Source organism: Aethalodelphis obliquidens, unplaced genomic scaffold (assembly GCF_003676395.1).
Source record: "Aethalodelphis obliquidens isolate GAN/ISIS:26980383/991018 unplaced genomic scaffold, ASM367639v1 scaffold79, whole genome shotgun sequence".
In the NCBI taxonomy this organism is placed as follows: domain Eukaryota; kingdom Metazoa; phylum Chordata; class Mammalia; order Artiodactyla; family Delphinidae; genus Aethalodelphis; species Aethalodelphis obliquidens.
In genome coordinates this window covers 2756669-2777086 of record NW_020838023.1, presented here as the reverse complement: position 1 = coordinate 2777086, position 20418 = coordinate 2756669, and the positions used below count along the sequence as shown (strand labels likewise).

At 37.2% G+C, this 20418-nt stretch overlaps 1 pseudogene; it reads left to right on the top strand.

The window, feature by feature from the left end:
* Positions 1-19718, top strand: part of LOC113612592 (ferritin light chain pseudogene) — a 98600-nt pseudogene extending 78882 nt beyond the window's left edge.
* The last annotated feature ends 700 nt before the right edge of the window (positions 19719-20418 follow it).

Sequence of the window (20418 nt, the reverse complement as noted above, 5' to 3'; positions counted from 1 at the left end):
AAGGGTGTGATTTTTATGAATAAAAACAACAACATAAGAACAGGAGTTTGATATATAAACCATGATGTATTTTAAAACAGAATAAATATGAAGTACACAAGGACATTTCATGAGAAGATAGTGAAATCTCTTCCTAATTGCAGTAAGTTGCAACTATCTACAAATTAAATTTTAGTTCCACTTAAAAAGACTGAATATTTTGCAATCAAAGCTATTCCTTGGATTTCAATAAACATTCTGGTTGTCCTTGGCGTCTTTTACTTTGTGAATGAAGAACTTTGTTCTCGCTGGTCTGGGAATAGTTTTGACGGGTGATGTTTTCTTTTGGCTGGGAAACAGATTAAGGGCCTCTCTTCCTGGCAGATCCTTCTTTCTATTGGATGTAACTATTGAACTTACTTAAAAGAATACTTCTATTTATTCTGTCTGTTTAAGTTCATCTTGTAGATGTCCATAAATTCGAAAATTAAAAGAAATTTAAAAATGGAGTTTTTAAATGTGCACCTGCAAGTGAGTTATCTTAAATATACCCGAGAGAACAAGAACAAAAAATAATAATGATATTTTAACAGTGAGACCACACACAGGAGTAATTTATAACTATAAAAGCTCTATTTTATCAAAGAAATATGTATGTAAATTTATTTTTAGTCATCAGCTTTCCTGGGCTTTCACTATGAAATGCTTTCATGCTCAAGAAACAAACTCATGTGGGTTACCATAACTGTTTGCTGATTTTCCTTGAGTGCAAGGAATATCTTTCAACTAGAGCTGTTTGAAATAATTATGAGAAAAAGTGAAGCATAGTTTTTCTAACTGTAAAGTGTTTTACATTTGTCTGTTGAGAAGATCAGTTCTTCTGCTCCTGGAAAATAAGTTTTTAAACGCTATAAACTCTTTTATTGTAGTGGGTATTTCCTGTTGTCCTGCTGGCACCCTCTACTTTGGAGATTGTCGTACTTTGTAATGCTGACAAGCTGCAAAAGTTTGCCAAAGAAAAGTGCAGCAGACCAAAATGGAACATCTTTGCACAAGGATTTTCTGGGATTTTCTTAGACTCTAACTGAAGAGACAGGTAACCTCATGTGTAATATATGAAAAGTAAAATGCAACCCTCCTCTACAAAACTTTGAAAACAGGATGATAAAATCTTTTAAAACATAATTCAAGTGCTATAGGGAAGGTTTGGAAGCTGCCTTTTCTGGCTTTATTTCCCATCTGGGTATTGGTTTGGAGGCATCAATGTTTATTTTGTCTCTGCACCAAAAATGATTTAACAAATATGCATACAATCAATCATTACTAATTGGAAACAAATTCAAAAGCACAATTTCAGTGTGTTCATTCCATTTTCCACAGGAATGATAACAATAGTATCAAAAGAAAGTTTTGAGTCTTTGACTTCAGTGGGAAAGTACAGGAAAAAACTTTGTTCCTTTTTTTCCTCTACAAATGACATAATGAAAAATTATTGGTAAGACAGTAGTTTCTTCTGGTCTTTAAAAGAACACAATTCATGGACAGACTTTCAGTCTGAGAGATAAGGCTTTTATATTTTTATTTATGTGACAAAAATTTGTGTTTATTCTTAAAATTTCCTTTCCTTTATTTCTCTCCATTATAAGATCTCTAACCAAGTGACTTGATATTCTTGCTCAGAAGTCTTTTTTTGATATTGTTTCCTAGTAAAAAAGGATATTTATTAAGGTTGACAAAAAAATTAATCAATAGTCAACCTAAGAAAGAAATGGAAAGTTTTATTCGAGCCAACCTGAGGATTATAACCCAGGAGATTGTCTTTCAGATATCTCTGGAGACTGTTCCAAAGAGGTAAGAAGGCCAGTATATATATGATTTTGGCGAAGGGGTACATGCAATCAAGCACACATCTTGGAAGAAAGTTACTGCTATTCATGAGGAACAGATATCTAAGTTAACGGTTTTAGTGCTTTTCTAAGTATGGGGAGATGCACGAAACTGCATATGAAAATTCATAAAATTTTCTCCTGAAAACATCTAACTATCTGAGGGCCAGTTCTGCCAGTTTTGCAAAAGCACAAAATGCCTTATCCTGATATTTTCCCCGAATTTCAAATTTCTTTCAGTGTATATTGTAGGTCAGTAATTGCAGTGGCTAATGACTTGATTCTTGTAGAACTGGATGGTGGGCAATATTCCTTATTTTACAATCCCCACACCCCTCTTTTGGTCTTAATTTCAACCAAGGTTTGGGGGGCACTTCATGACTAGTTTGTCTCATGCTGCTAGGAATTCTCATCCCCATGTCAGGCGAAGATTTCATTGATAGGCCGCTCAGTGTGCTATTACTGGACTGGGCCCTGTTAACAATAGCCTCCAGACCGCCTGTCTTACTAGGCTGATATGGTCCAAGAAATGGTTCCCTCTTGTTGCTTCTTCCCTTATCTATAGTGACACTATTACAATCACTGATCTTATGGAACTATATACTTGGTCAATTGTTCCAAGTCGCCTAGTCATTTTTATTGGAGGCTCAATCACATGTTTGGTAACGCAAGAAACAATCTTGTAGAATAGGCAGAACACAAGTAATACAGCTGGTAACATTAATAAGGTCATAAGTAAGTAATGTTATATTCTAAGGGGTTACATGGCTGGTGCCAGAAGAAGAAAAATTGATCTTTATGACTGAGCAAGTATTTCTGCCATTGAGGAGGTCTGGCTAATGTATAATGCAGATGCACAATACACACTAGAGAGGTGGGAGGTGGCCCAAAGGAGCAGAGAAAAATTTTATGTTTAAATTTTTCTTGTCTTGCCTTAAAATATGATTTTTTCACCAATTATTAGGCATGTTTGATATTGTAATGCTTTGTATAACTTTAATAATCAAATGAAGTGTTCTTCCTTTACAATATTGGATTTATGCTAATGATTACTCACTTATCCTCAGAAGTTTTTCTTTCTTTTTTTGGTCGTTTATTATTCCCTCCCTTAAGTAGAGAAAAATTAGCAGAAAAATGTCACACTTTGGGGTGAAAAAAAAAGACTTCATCCCTATATGAAAGAAACCATGTCTTGCTTCCTGAATTTATGCATTTTGAATAGGAAACAGTTAGGGCAGGAACTCTGTCTTCTCTAATAGCTCGGATAAAGCCAAGTACCTGTCATCACTTCACAAATAAATAAATGACAATAATGGTAAAAAAATGAAATATTGAAACCAAACTTTTTTACTTATTCACTCTTCATTTACCTAATATGTGGTATAATTTTAGTTAGGCTATTTATGACTAAAACAGCAAAACCTTCATATGGGAGAAATTGCTTTTTTGTTTTGCTTGTCCATTGCCCCCATTTATCATGCCTTCAATCTAGTGCCAAAAGGGGCTTTCACAATTCTGGCTATAAATGGCTGACTGAGAATATCAAACCCTGCTCCACCCAATACATCACTAAAGAAGTACTACATTTTGCAGTATCTTATTACATTTTTAGTTTATGGGGAATTAAGGCAGTTATAAACATGAGTTGTAAATGTTGGCAAGCAAAGAGGAGAGTGAGTAAAGGCAAAGGAGAAGGAGGAATAAGGAGGTAGACATACTCCTATGTTCTGGCATAACTACAGTGTGCATGGGAAAGCTAGTAAGTTTTCTAGCTCAAGAAACTGATATTCCTTTAAGGGCATAAATTAATCACATTAACTATCTTTGTTGAGTATAGGGCCAAATTAATTAACTCCATCTTTTGCTGAGCACTTGCAGCTTCTGAATGAATTGCCTTTTAGTGCCTGTGTTTCATATGATGATTCAGGTTGATTTCTCCTCTTCAAAATTTTAGGGGAATTAATCACAGAGCTCCAATTCAATTGCAATCATAATAACCTTTGCTACTGAGAGTGCTGTCAATCTGATTGAGTTACACAGCCTGAGTTAAGGATCTGACCAGTTTGGTGTGAGGAAATTCTAAAACATGATCAGCTTATTTAATGACTTTAGGGAATACTGCATTTCTTGTACTACTCTGCACACAAATATCCACTCCATGACCAACCTCCAAACCAAGTTGGTTTTGAATACATCCACATAATTTTAATTCATAAGCTTAGTCTCTACAGTGACTTTTCTGTAATATATTTTTAAAAATTTCCCCCTGCCACCATCATTTTATCCCTTCTCAAAAAGGGAAAAGTAATTGTTATGTGCAGCTGCACTTTCTAATTAATACTGTTAATTAATACATTATACAGTATACATTAATACAGTATACATTAATACTGTTATTAATGTATTTTTCTAATGTGCAGAACTGGGGCCCCAGTGCCCATATTTGTGCTAAGTGACCCTGCCTCTCTTCAATATTTGCTTGACTTAAACGTGGTTACCTCTTTAAAAATTAGCATATTAGTCTCACAACTTTCAGGCATTATATATCAGAATGTCGGTCACTCTAATAGCAAAGGCAAGAGATTTAAAGTGTACAGACTGTCACATTTCCAGTCATGCAGAAGAAGTTGATCCGAGAATAATGAGGCAGAAAGACGAGATGAAACATGGAGAGCACAGAGTTTTAGAAGTTCCAGTTAGCCATGGCACCCAACCAGCGAAGCAGTTGCGTGAAATTCCCTAGTCCTACCAGTATATTTCCCTCATTCTTGAACTACTATTGTTTGCAATTCATCTTGACTAATGCAAGTTATCTGACTTTAGGTGATAAATGTGTATCTTCCAGTTACCTGGAAGATATACATTACGCTTTTTTTCTCAAAGTCTGTTCTTCTCTTATTCCTTCTTAAATAGAGTCCCCTTTCAAAAGAAGATCCTACCTTGCTAGAATTTAGGTACCTAGATATTTCATATTCCCTGTATGTGGAGAAGTATGCATAATCAATATTTTGCTTATGCACAATCAATGTTTCACCTCATGGCAATTCACCTTAGCTTCTGGTAGGAGAAATGCCTTATTACTTGAAAATGAGGCCTGCCAGCAAGCACTCTACTACTTCATAAATACCTCAAAGAGATTTCTTAATATCATAAATATAAAATAATGCAATAATATGTTTATACATAAAACACTGAGATATGTTTTTTAAGAAAAAGTAATAGATTCTTAGTCTGATACCCTGGCTTTGTATGCCAGCTCTGTACCCACCATGCTTATGCTTTGAGAAAGTCACTTAGTAACTCTGGTACTGAATAAATTCCACCTTTGTGTACATATGTTTACATATACATTATTTAAACATATACATATTCTATATGAGGAAGAATTTTATATATATGTGTGTGTGTGTGTGTGTGTGTGTGTGTGTGTGTGTATACATATATATAATTCCATTGGTAGCTTGGTAGCTTGTAAAAGAATTGTTTGTAAGGAGGGCACCACTTTTATTGAGGAGCTGTTATAATATTATTTCAGATTCAAGTACAAGTGTTTGAGAATGAGTCGTCTTGCCTGGAGGCCTCAGACAGGATGCTGTTCTGCTAGATATAAAGGAGAAAATAAATGCTTTGGTGCTGGAAATGAAGAAGAAGGGCACTGAGGAGGAAAAATTTTATGTATGATAACAACTGTGATAGCCAGGAATGAGAAAAATGTGAAGAAGTAAATTGTTGATAGGTAGTATTGGAGACAAAGGGTAAATTTAATAACCTGAGAAATACCACAGAATAATGAGTATGATTAGCTTTATCATGTACAAAAAGGATGAAACAGAAATGGCACCAAGTTATCTAGTCCCCAACTCTATCACTTCTGGCCTAGTCAGAGTTAAACAAAGTCCAAGTCAAGATGTTTTTTCTTTGTCATAAATGAGTTATAACTAGGTGTTGTTATTAATGGCTCAACTCTGCAGTTCTCAGAGCTATAGTCCTTGTGTTGTACAATATATATACATGGATATATTGTACAAGGATAATAATTTGTACCTCTTAATCCCCTACCTGTATATTGCCCCTCCTCCCTCCCCTCTCCCCACTGGTAACCACTAATTTGTTCTCTATATCTGTGACTCTGTTTCTTTTTTGTTATATTCACTAGTGTGTTGTATTTTTTAGATTCTACATATAAGTGATATCATACAGTATTTGTGTTTTTGTGATCTGTACTAATGAAAGAAATCGAAGATGACACAAACAGATGGAAAGATATATGATGTTCTTGGATTGGAAGACTTAATTTTCTGTTAAAATGACCATACTACCCAAGGAAATCTACAATCCCTATCAAAATGCCAAGTAGCATTTTTCACAGAACTAGAACAAATAATTTTAGAATGTGTATGGAAACAGAAAAGACAGGAAATAGCCAAAACAATCTTGAGAAAGAAGAAGAGAGCTGGAGGAATCATGCTCCCTGACTTCAGACTATATTACAAAGCTATAGTAATCAAAACAGTATGGTACTGGTACAAAAACAGACACATTGATCAATGGAACAGAATAGAGAGCTCAGAAATAAACCCACACACTTACGGTCAATTAATCTATGACAAAGGAGGCAAGAATATACAAAGGAGAAAAAACAGTCTACTCAATAAATGGTGCTGGGAAAAATGGACAGCTACATATAAAAAAAGTGAAATTAGAACATCCTCTAATACCATATACAAAAATAAACTCAAAATGGATTAAAGATCTAAATGTAAGACTGGAAACCATAAAACTCTTAGAGAAAAGCATAGGCAGAACACTCTTTTACATAAATCATAGCAATATTTTTAGAATCTGCCTCCTAAAGCAAAGGAAATAAAAGTAAAAACAAACAAATGGGACCCAGACCCAATTAAACTTAACAGCTTTTGCACAGCAAAGGAAACCTTCTACAAAACAAAAAAGACAACCTACAGAATGGGAGAAAATATCTGCAATATTTAAAAAACAGGTAGAAGAACTGAACATTTTTCCAAAGAGGACATGCAGATGTCCAACAGGCTCATGAAAAGGTGCTCAACATTGATAATCATCAGGGTAATGCAAACCAAAACCACAAAGAGATATCATTCAGAGATATCTTTTGATATCATCAAAGAGAACACAAATAACAAATGTTGGCAAGTTGTGGAGAAAAGGAAACCCTCATATATTGTTGGTGAGAATGTAAACTGGTGCAGCCACTGTGGAAAACAGTATGAAAGTTTCTCCAAAAACTAAAAATAAAACTACCATATGACCCAGCAATTCCACTCCTAGGTCTCATAATTTCTTTATGGGTAGACTCAGAGTCATAAGCTTGGGCCTCAAAATATCAATTGACATGATGTTTCACCAGAACTAGGGCCTTATTCTTCACTGGCTGACTCATCACCAGTAGATATACAACATCTATTAGCTCAACTCTTTTATCATTGTTGAGGAAGCATTTGGAAATTAAAAAAAAAAAAAACTAGGTCACATTTCAAATTTTAATATATTAATATTTCCTTTGATTTATTATGGGAGAATTATAAAAATTTGTTTCAAGAGAAGCATCAACCCTTTACCCATTTTACACCAACCCCATATTTTCAAACTCTCAGACCTATCAGAAGTGTTTCATGCATATGTGTTCCCTCAATTTAACTTTTTAGGGGGTAATTATATTCTGAACTATAGAAATCTTCCAGGTTTTGTTAGAGATAAAAATGTGCACAACCCCTCCTCAGTTGCTGATTGTACTGGTACTTCTTACATAAAGGTAATATAACAAAACTAGTTCATATCTGGATATGACACAGGTAAATCATGGTATTTTTTAATACTATAGGTTACAAAAATATCCAAATCGATGTTTAATTTCTACTTCATTGTCTATGCATTGTGGTTAAGGGTATGGGCCCTAGATCCAGTCTACCATGCCACAAAATCTGGATTTTGTCTTAGATACTTAAATTCTATGGGTCTTAGATTTCTCATCTGTAAAAATAAGATTAATAATAGTACCTATTACTGGAGGATTAATGAAGTTATACTCATAAAGCATTAGAACAGTGCCTGATATACAGTAACCACTCTATTAACATTGGCAATTATTTTTACCACTACTATGCCAAATATATTACTACAATCCTCCCTCAGTATCCTAGGGTGATTACTTCCACGACCTGCCACAAAATACCAAAGTTCACAGACTCAAGTCCCATAGTGGCCCTCTGTATCTGTGGGTTCTGCATCCCTGGATTCAACCAGTGGTGGTTGGCTGGATCTGCCCATGCAGAAGCCACAAATACAAAGGGTTGACTATATATCATTTTTTTTAAAAATCCACATATAAGTGGACTCACACAGTTCAAACCCATGTAGTTCAAGGTCAACTGTATTTAGATATGTATTATTTTACTGAAGGAAAAAGTAGTATCTTTGTATTATGTTTCTGAGTGTGTAGATAAAGCATATTTAGTGTAAACGAGACTCATTTTAATTATACTGACTTTGAATAGTACTGTAATTTTAAAAAAATTTATTTTAAAAATATTCAACCCATGGTTTTTAGAAAAGAACTCGAGTTCTGATGGGTAATGCAATTCAGCCATGAACTATCCCATAAGTCCAGTTATAGAAACTATGGCGATATTAAATAAAACAATGATGTTTAGCAGATAATGTAGATATCTATTATTCCATCATGGACAACTAGAAAATTTTGAAGTATAGTTAACTTGCGATGTTATATAACTGAATCACTTTGCTGTACATCAGAAACTAACATGACATTGTAAATATATGAAAAAGAATATATATATATTCTTTTTCATATTCTTTTCATTATAGGTTATTACAAGATACTGACTATAGTTCCCTGTGCTGTATAGTAGGACCTCATTATTTATCTATTTTATACAGTCTCCCAGTCATTCTCCCTCATATACCCAGTTGTCATCTCAAATCTTTTTTTCCAACTCAAACATTTTCTTTTCACCAAACTGACTCACAAAATTGAGTTCCGTGTCACTGTCCCCTATGCTCTTAGGATTTAAGGCACAGATCCACATTTGGTTCCTCCCTCACTGATAAAATCAACCATGACTCCTCTCATCGCTTTTCCATCTTTCCCTTCCTTTTTATTACAACACTATTCTTCCCTCAGACCAAGAGCTCATCACACCATAGATTTTAGTAACCCTTTTTGGATTCAGCCTCTCTCCTCCTGAGTGAAAAAACATAAACGGCTTACACATTAATCCTCCTACATGGTGTTCATTGTGTCTCACCACTAAGCAAACATTTGTAGCTGCTTCCTGCTGCCAAAAAATAATTTTTCAGTCTCCTTTCAAGGCCGTCAACGTCTGTCATGGACTTGCTTTGATTTCATTCTCTCACACATTCACTTAGTCATGTGCATATTCACTCATTTATTCATTTGTTTATTTACAAACTATATAGACCTTATCTCCTGTAACAAAAGGCCATTTGTACCAAGCTTCTATATTACCTAGACTGCATATCAACTATCTTGAAAGATCCCTTACATATCTGTTAGTCAGCTCAAGCTGCCATAACAAAATAGCACAGACTAGGTGGCTCAAACAACAGAAGCTTATTTTCTCACAGTTTTTGAGTCTGGAAGCCTAAAATGAAGGTACCAGAAGGACTGGTTCCTGATGAAGCCTCTCTTCCTGGCTTGCAGACAGACATCTTCACACTGGCCTTTCCTTTCAGAGAAAGTGAGAGAGCCCTAGTGTCTCTTCCCCTCTTCATAAGGATATCAGCTCTATCGGATTAGGGCCCAACCTTGTTCCTTCATTTAACCTAAATTATCTCCTATCTCCAACTACAGTCACATTGGAGGTTAGAATTTCAACATACAAATGTTCGGGAGGTGGGGAGCCACAATTCAGTCCATAGTAACTTCCTGTCTTTAATCATTTATGCCACGATTTATTTCCAGTTTGCTATACCTTCATTGTCCCTGTCTATCCAAATTCTTTGTATCCATTATGGAGTCGCTCTTTCTTTAAAGGAATCTTTTTCAGTTCAATTTCTTTACAGTGCATTGCCCTGCCTCTACATAGTTTGGGAATTTATAGTTTGTACCATATATTTGACACTATAAAATTCAGGTACATACAAAATGGAAAAGTCTCTTTCAGGCTATAACTATACATATTACAAGCATTATGTATATGTATATTTTTATTATGTACATATACATAATAAAAATATAGTATAACATAAGCATAGTAAAACTATTAAATATATTTTAATAAGAGTAGAATTTCAGTTTTGCATACAGAAATACCTTAGTATATTGACTATGTTGATTAATTTTTAAGCCTTGACTCAGAATTTTATGGAGTCATTTTAATATTGCACTCATTAATAGATGCAGAAATTTAATTATCCACAAAGATGAACACTATTAATTTTTGTTTTAAATGTAAAATCTATTTAAAAATGGAGTTTTGGAAAATTAGCAGGCATTATAAAAACCATTAACACACATGTTTAATAGAGTACACAAGCCAGTGTACTATGGTATAATTCTAAACATAGATAATTATTGCAACATATGAACAAGACGGACAGTTCTAAGATAAATATTGTTTAAAGTGTCTTTGGGACTTCCCTGGCGGTCCAGTGGTAAAGACTCCACGCTTGAACTGCAGGGGGCACAGGTTTGATCCCTTGTCAGGAACTAAGATCCCACATGCTGTGTGGCAGTGGCAATAAATAAATAAATAAAGAGTGTCTTTAACACCTGCATTTTCTTCTTATATCTTCCCACCTTATAGGATCTCCTACTACTATCCAGTACTCCTATTTCTCTTGTTAGGAGGGAAATCACTGAGCCAAATTTACTTTACACCGAAAGGTTAGTTACAATGTCTTCTTGTTCCCAGGACTATTTGTTTTCCAAAAAAAAGAAAAAGACTTTATGGGTGGTGCAATATTTTTCACAAAGGCTAAAATGCACTGGTAGCATTTTGGGTATTAGCCATGCATAAAGCGAGAAATATTTTGCAGTAGGACCCATCATCTTGTTTCTTCTTAAACTGTACTTCAGAAGCAACCACCCATTCTACCTTTTAAAAGATACTTAACAACAACAACAACAAAAATATGCAAGACATTTCTCCCCAAAAAATATGCTGGTTTTTCCTTCTCTGCTTTCTTTTTAATGTTCAAAAGTAATTTCTCATTGTTCTCTCCTGTTTTCATACATCTTGCAAGGGAGGTATTGACTCCCCTTCTTTTGGACTATCTTTTAAAAGACTATCTTTTAAAAGCTGTTTATATAGCAAACAGCTTAGGACAACAGAGATTGTTTCTTATCTGGCGCAAAGGCCAGGTGGGCTTACATCCTTAGAAGACACAGTCTTCCTCTAGTGCAAAATGGCACCATACTTCTGGCCATTAAAAAAACTTCAGATTCCCTGAGCTCAGATTTTCTTTCCTGTAATTTCAACCACTGCATGTTCATGGGTCATCGGGTCCTCCAGGAAATAGGGCTCAGGGAACCAGGACAAAAATGCTGATAATCTGGCTATTGCTCTTGCTGTGAGTAATAAACTATTCTTCTCTTACCCAGTCAGAATCTCATATATTCTATCAGAACATACTAAACTGTGACCTGCTAACTTGTTAGCTTGTAAGTAGGCAAAATCTCAGACTCTTCAAAAATTTTGACACATAAATCCTCCCATGTACTGATGAAGATTATGCTTTTCTCTTTCTCCCTAAAGACTCATTCTTTACATAATAAATAACCTCGATTTCAGGTTCCAAATGTGCTTACTCTTTGTATTACTCTGCTAGGGCTACCATAACAAAATATCACAAACCGGGTGGATTCAACAACGTAAATGTTTTCACAATTCCGGAGCCCGAGAGTCCAAGACCAAGGCTTTGGCAGGCATGGTTGCTCCTGAGGCTTCTCTCCTTGGCTTGCAGATGGCCACCTACTCGCTGTGTTCCCACATGGCCTTTTCTCTGTGCAAGTACATCCTTGGTGTCTCTCCCTTTTCTTATAAGGACACCAGTCATAATGGATTAGGGTCCACCTCTATGACCTTATTCAACCTTAATTACTCCTTTAAATGACTTAACTTCAAATGCAGTCATATTGGGGGTTAGGATTTTAACATGAATTTTTGGAGGACACAATTCAGTCCATAACACTGTTCCCATATGTTCTAACACAATTTGCCCTAAGTCTCTCATTTCTTGCAACTAGAGACACTAACTGCCTTTTTGTCCCATACTATAATATATTTTAACTGATAACTTGCCTGGGGAAGGTTTGTTTATAGTCCAGTATTACAAAAACAGTGTTTCCTACTTGGACAAATCTAGGGCAGACACGTTTAGAGCCATTATAAAAGATTTGGGTTTCTTAAGCTTTGGTCCCTCCCCTGTTATGTAACACACTTCAGTCACTGGTACCTTGTCCTTGTTACATCACCCTATGAGAATGGAGGTTCTGGAAACTAGCACAAGAAAATGCTAACAATTCGGGCACTATAATTGTTGTAGGTAGTAATTTGCCCTTTGTCTCAGACTCAGGAGTCTCAAAACCTGCCAGCATTCATGAAACTGTGGCAGGCTAACTTGTTAGCTTGTAATAGGGTAAAACCCTAGACTCTTCACAGTTTTTGACACCATCTTCTTTTCCTTTCACTTCTTAGAATATTTGATTTCCATTCCATGGGAGAGTGAGGAAAGAAAATTTCTTTCAATTTTCTGACAAATTCTTTACACTTCTACTTTAAATATAAAGCCTTCTAAGCAAAGATCTGTCTGGATTTCCCAGGCAGATTTAGGCATCCTTTAGTCTAAAAGATACTGACACTTTGTTAATCTCTTCACATAGATAACTCCTTTTTAGTCTTCAGATCTCAGTTCAAGAGCCACCTTCTCAAGAAGTACTCCCTAAACATAGCATTGGAATTTGGCATCCCTCATTACTTACCCATCCTCACATACAGTACCTTCAAACCATTCAGTACAATCAGTATTGAGCCAGTTTATTCATCTTTACTTGTTTATTATTTGTGTCTCCCACTAGATGCAGCCCAGAGATCTGATTAGTCTTATCCACAGTATCATCAACAGCAGTAATTCTCAACAGGATATGATTTTATCGCCCAGGAGACATGTGGCAATGTCTGGAGGCAATTTTGGTTATCAAAACTGGGAAGGGGGGCTTCCCTGGTGGCACAGTGGTTGAGAATCTGCCTGCTAATGCAGGGGACACGGGTTCGAGCCCTGGTCTGGGAGGATCCCACATGCCGCGGAGCAACTGGGCCCGTGAGCCACAACTGCTGAGCCTGTGCGTCTGGAGCCTGTGCTCCGCAACAAGAGGCTGCGATGGTGAGAGGCCTGCGTACCGCGATGAAGAGTGGCCCCCGCTTGCCACAACGAGAGAAAGCCCTCGCACAGAAACAAAGACCCAACACAGCAAAAATAAATAAATAAATTACTAAAACTCCTACCCCCAACATCTTCTTTAAAAAAAAACCAAAACAAACTGGGAAGGGCGTACTACTAGTACCTAGTTGACAGAGGCCAGGGATGCTACTTAAACACCCTAAAATGCACAAAACATGCCTCCCAAATAAATAACTACTCACTGTACAATGTCAGTAGTGTCAAGGTAAAGAATCCCCGATCTACTACAGCCAACAGAGTGTATGAAAATCAAAGCTGACTGAAGATATACTGATTAATTTGAAAGAATATCCTTGTTATACTACTGAGTAAATTATAATTTGATTTCATTATTCTGGCTTTCACTGTTAGCTGCTTGAGGAACAGCAATGTCCCCTAAACCTAAATACTCTTAAACTCAACACAGAATATGATATATTAAATTTTACTGAATAGAAGAAATCTAAAAATAATTTATTAGGAAGTAAAAAATGTACTAGAGTTATATTCCACACATTCTCAAAACTGTGTTGCTGCTGCATGAATCTCCAGACAAGATTGTTTCCCATATTTTGACTTGCAGCTTAAAAAAGCTACTCAGAATTACATAAAAAGTAGTAAGAAATTAATAAGAAAATTAAGATAAGAGACACAATTATATACTATTTAATATAACCTATAATTATTACTATAATATTTATGCAATATTTGTACATACAACTAACATAATGGTGACATATTTCAAACACTGGTTTTGAAATTACTCATATTAAAAATATAACAATATTAGTGCATTAGGTATCAATTTGAATCAGTGTTGGAATCATATACTATATGACCTGGAAACTTTGAAGTACGTCTCAGCAAGTCAAAGCTTTGAATAAATTTGTCTATCAGAAACCAAACATAGACATTATTTGCAGATCTGAGTCATACTATTTTTTTCGTCAGAGTTCATATAATTTTGCTTCACATAGTGAGAGTATCCAAAAAATAGGAAAGAAGAACAGAAAATATACTTACAGTATTAATTGCCAACATCTTTCAAATTTGATAGAAAGCATTAATGTATACATCCAAGAACACTAACAAACTCCAAGAAGGATAAACACAAAGATATCCTCATTTAGACATATTATAGTAAAACTATGAACATCAAAGGCAAACAGAAAATCTTGAATGACTACACTACTCTTCTCTTCCCTATTCCTAGTGATTGTGTGAAAAACTAAGCTCACGTTTACCATATTTGCCAAGTGTTCTTAGTGGAGAAAGCGGGTCATAGTGCTCTCATTGTATCTGAAGGTCCCTACCTTCACCCATTTTCTTGCCTGATATTTTCTTACATTTCTAACCATTAATAAATATATATTTTGAAAGACTATGTGTTTAATCAAGGAGTTTTAATTTTTTTGCCATTATTTTTCTCTCTGGAGATAACTGTTCACCTTTCTATTCTCTAGTGTTTTATAGGACTTTCTCTTTTCTCCATTTACAGATTTCCTTTCTAGACACATCCTTACCTCTCTTTTATCTGTGCTCCCACATAACACTTACAGTTCCACAGAGAGTTTCACTTTCCCTTTGTCCTCAGGAGCTATGTGGACTAAACCTGACTCTGGCTTACCTAGGCTTTGGAAACTTCCTTCTTATATAACATCTCTCAGGTAGTCTACATACAGTCTGCATAGGCAAAGGATATATTTCATAAATTTGTCAAATATAATTTTTCACTATAATAGACAAATCTGGAATATGGCTATATTTATTCTACCATTTTTTGATATTATTCATCAGTTTGAAAAACTTAGGTTTATATTTTCTCATGCATTTTACTGTTTCTTACACCCATATATATATGACACCTGCAGTACAGTTTCTAAACTCAATTAGAATATTCTTACTCAATATATTTAATTCCATATACTTCAGAAGAGACCTTTATAGTGGAGAGTGAAAAACATGTGTGTCTGGCACATATTCTTGCAACATATTTGATTCCTGTTCATACTGAGTAAATTATTTGACTAGAATTTAATCCTAAATATGTCTTGGGATTTTCATTAAAGGCAAATCAATAAAGGGAAAAGAAGGTATATGAGAAATAAGGTAAAACTCAAAGCTTGCTCTTTTCTGGAAATCTTGAAAGAATATTTTTATATAATATGGACTCAATATCTGCCTCTTTTCTTACAATGCAGTGTTCAACAAAGTCCATTGCATTATTAAGTGTCATTACAATAAATAATAAGAGTACTGTCTATCTTTTTCTAGTCAATGAATGCACCTTATATTGGGGGAATATTTTTCTACCTATTCTCTCAGTTACAGAATGATTTAATAAGTGTTAGCCAGCTTATCTTAAAATATTTTCTATTTCTCTATTGGTATGTGACACTTTTTTATGTGTGCCAATATTGAAATTTAAATAGAGATAAAAGCATTTTTTTTTCTCATCTGACAGGAGATGAAAACACATTTTTAAATGTTTTTATACCCTTAAAATATTATTTTTAGGGCTTCCCTGGTGGCACAGTGGTTGGGAGTCTGCCTGCCGATGCAAGGGACACGGGTTCGCGCCCCGGTCTAGGAAGATCCCACATGCCGCGGAGCAATCTACAGATTCAATGCAATCCCTATCAAATTAACAATGGCATTTTTCACAGAACTAGAACAAAAAAATCTTAAAATTTGTATGGAGACACAAAAGACGCTGAATAGCCAAAGCAGTCTTGAGGGAAAAAAACGGAGCTGGAGGAATCAGACTCCCTGACTTCAGACTATGCTACAAATCTACAGTAATCAAGAAAATATGGTACTGGAAGAAAAACAGAAACATAGATCAATGGAACAAGATAGAAAGCCCAGAGATAAACCCACGCACCTATGGTCAATTAATCTATGACAAAGGCGGCAAGGATATACAATGGAGAAAAGACAGTCTCTTCAATGAGTGGTGCTGGGAAAACTGGACAGCTACATGTAAAAGAATGAAATTAGAACACTCCCTAACACCATACACAAAAATAAACTCAAAATGGATTAGAGACCTAAATCTAAGACCGGACACTATAAAACTCTTAGAGGAAAACATAGGAAGAACACTCTGACATAAATCACAGCAAGATCTTTTTTGATCCACCTCCTAGAGTAATGGAAATAAAAAACAAAAATAAACAAATGGGACCTAATGAAAGTTCAAAGCTTTTGCACAGCAAAGGAAACCATAAACAACATGAAAAGACAACCCTCAGAATAGGAGAAAATATTTGCAAACGAATCAACGGACAAAGGATTAATCTCCAAAATATATAAACAGCTCATGCAGCTCAATATGAAGAAAACAAACAACCCAATCAGAAAATGGCAGAAAACCTAAATAGACATTTCTCCAAAGAAGACATACAGATGGCCAAGAAGCACATGAAAAGCTGCTCAACATCACTATTAGAGAAATGCAAACCAAAACTACAATGAGGGGCTTCCCTGGTGGCACAGTGGTTGAGAGTCCACCTGCCGATGCAGGGGACACGGGTTCATGCCCCAGTCTGGGAGGATCCCACAGGCCGCGGAGCGGCTGGGCCCGTGAGCCATGGCCACTGAGCCTGCGCATCCGGAGCCTGTGCTCCGCAACAGGAGAGGCCACAGCAGTGAGAGGCCCACGTACCACACACACACAAATAAACCTACAATGAGGTATCCCCTCACACCAGTTAGAATGGGCATCATCAGAAAATCTACAAACAACAAATGCTGGAGAGGGTGTGGAGAAAAGGGAACCCTCTTGCACTGTTGGTGGGAATGTAAATTGATACAGCCACTATGGGGAACAGTATGAACATTCCTTGAAAAACTAAAAATTGAATTACCATATGATCCAGCAATCCCACTACTGCGCATATACCCAGAGGAAACGATAATTCAAAAAGACACATGCACCCCAATGTTCACTGCAGCACTATTTACTGTAGCCAGGTCATGGAAGCAACCTAAATGCCCATCAACAGACAAATGGATAAAGAAGATGTGGTACATATATACAATGGAATATTACTCAGCCATAAAAAGGAACGATATTAGGTCATTTGTTGAGACATGGATGGATCTAGAGACTGTCATACAGAGTGAAGTAAGTCAGAAAGAGAAAAACAAATATCGTATATTAATGCATATATGTGGAACCTAGAAAAATGGTACACATGAACTGGTTTGCAGGGCAGAAGTTGAGACACAGATGTAGAGAACAAATGTATAGACACCAAGGGGGGAAAGTGGCAGGGGGGTGGAGATGGTGGTGTGCTGAACTGGGTGATTGGGACTGACACGTATACACTGATGTGTATAAAATGGAAAACTAATAAGAACCTGCTGTATAAAAAAATAAATAAAATTGAAAAAATTTTTAAAAAAAGAATAAAGCAGGGCAGTCCAAGGCATGGGGAGTGTGGGGGAAAGGTGATTGGAAAAAGGTGTGGTAACTGACATCCTGAGCAGGTGTAACTAGGTTACAGGCCTCTGCATGGACTGAGGGTAGAGGTTTTAGCCCTTTGATGTCAAAAGGTCACCAAGCAGACACTCTGGAATGCCCAGCTGAAGAGTGGGTGGTCCTATCTAGACTTACCCAGCTCAGCTCAAACTATATCAGCTGGAAAACAACTTGGGCAAACACCTTATTGTCTAGGCTAAGTGCAGCTTGGAGGTCAGGCAAATCTTAAAACACCTTGATTAGTGACGACAGGTGAAATGGATTTAACCCACGGTTTCAGTATCATCACTGTTAACAGAAACTTTACAAACATGCCCTTTAAAATTAAGAAGAATGTCTAGTATCCGTACTTTTATTCATCTTCGTACTAAAAATCCTAATCAGTGCCGGCAGAAAATGAAAAAAAGCCTAAGAACTACAAAGAAACGAGAATGTCATTATTCACAGATGATATTATTATAAGATCCCAGACTCTACAGACAAATTATTGGAAGTAATAAAAGTGTTTAGCAAGTTGCTGGAGAGAAGAAGACCCAGGTCCCTGCTTCCGGGTCCATCCTCACAACATACCTTACGGGGAAGTCCTCCTAACTGCTGACTCACCGTGAGCCCCCCGATCCAGCAGAGTTCTTCCACCGAGGTGGAGGCCAACGTCACCCCCCTGACCAACCTGCACCTCGGGCCTCGTCCACTTACCTCTCTCTGAGCTTCTACTTCGAAGGCGTGGGGCGTGGGCCGCTTCTTCCGGGAGTTGGCTGTGGAGAAGCGCAAGGGCGCCCAGCTTCTCTCCTGAAAATGCGGAAGCAGTGGGGCGGCCGCGCCCCGCTCCAGGACGGGCAGGAGCCGTCCCCGGAGGAGTGGGGCGCCAGCGTGGGCGCCACGGAGGCCGCCACGGCCCTGGAGAGGAGCCTGTACCGGACGCTCTTGGACCTGCAGGCCCCGGCTTCTGCGAGCGCAGGCGCCCAGCTCTGCGAGTTCCTGGAGAGCCTCTTCCGGCAGGAGGAGCTCATCAAGAAGCTCCTCAAGCAGATGGGCGTGCACCTGACAGACCTGCGCAGTCTGGCCGGGCCCCCAGGCCGAACTGGGCGAGTATCTCTTCGAAAGGCTGTCCTGTCAGCGCGACTACGAGCCTCCAGAGCCCGGCGGCCTCTGGTCTGCCCGAGCCCCTTCCTCCAAACAGGAGGCAACTTTTTTTTTTTTTTTTTGCGGTATGCGGGCCTCTCACTGCTGTGGCCTCTCCCGTTGCGGAGCACAGGCTCTGGACGCGCAGGCTCAGCGGCCATGGCTCACGGGCGCAGCCGCTCCGCGGCATGTGGGATCTTCCCGGACCGGGGCACGAACCCGTGTCCCCTGCATCGGCAGGCGGACTCTCAACCACTGCACCACCAGGGAAGCCCAAGGAGGCAACTTTTGAACCACCCTGAAACCTTCACCCAAGCCGTGGCACCACATGGAAACACAAAAGGTTCTTTTTGCAGAGGAAAAATAAGCTAGGCTGTAAGAAGAAAACGTAAGTATCTGAATAGCATGAATAATTTGTAGTCTAATTCTCTAGATTGTCTAAAGAAATGGTTCCTAATTTACGTGTATCACCTGGGTACGCTGAGTACAGTGTATCTGATAAACGATGTTTTCTCTGGCAAGAAGAATAAACGCACCTATTCAGAAAATGTTGCGTAGAATTTTAAGGGTTTCAGGACTTCTCCGGAGTCATTCTGGGTACTGGATTCAACTCTGTTGTTCTAAAATGTATCTTTGGTTTTGTTGAGTAGAGCAAAGAGCTGAGTACCTTGACCATATCATATTGTGTTCCCCCCATCAACCCCCAAACTCATGATAAAATTGCTTTTCCTGATTTTCAAGTTGATGTGATGCCATCTGCCTGTATTGAAGAAAGAGCCCTGTGAAATTCATCTTTGTGTCTCCTATTAGGTTGCTACTGAGAACACTGATTATTAATTACATCATACACTGACCTCTTTATGAAGCCTCTCAAGAGAAATTTCTTTCTAGTCTTAATATTAGAAATAACAGTGCTTCGCTTGGGTAACTGGTTTGTTTTTGCTTTATGAACACTGTAAATGATGTAACTAAGTTTCCTTTTCTGACTGCCTGCTAAAAACTTAGAGCCAAATTTGTGGTCCACCCAGAGTAAACGACTAGGATTACATAAGCATTTTGCATACGCTTCATTCTTTGTTCTTCCATTACTAATTCCTTGGTGTATTTTATGGAGTCTTTTAAGCCACCTTAAACCCTTTCTGGAACAATGTTGTGTATAAACAGATAAATAAACTTTTAAAATGCGGATTTAAAAAGATAAATAAATAAAATGGCTAAATTATTTGTTTTTGGAAAACTAACACCCCCAGTGTGGGAAAATTAACTCATTGGACAAATATGTGACCTTTCTGACAATAGTCTATATGGTAAGAATATCTATAATGCCCTTAGTCAGGGACTCAGAGACTTTATCTCATTTTTTAAATGTAGGCAATATTTGTAAAATATTGGTAACCATTTGCATGAATTTGACATGGCCAGAGGCAGCTTTCTTGCTGTAAAAAGAAAAATGTAGTTTGTTTCAATAATTAAACATTCAAGTAA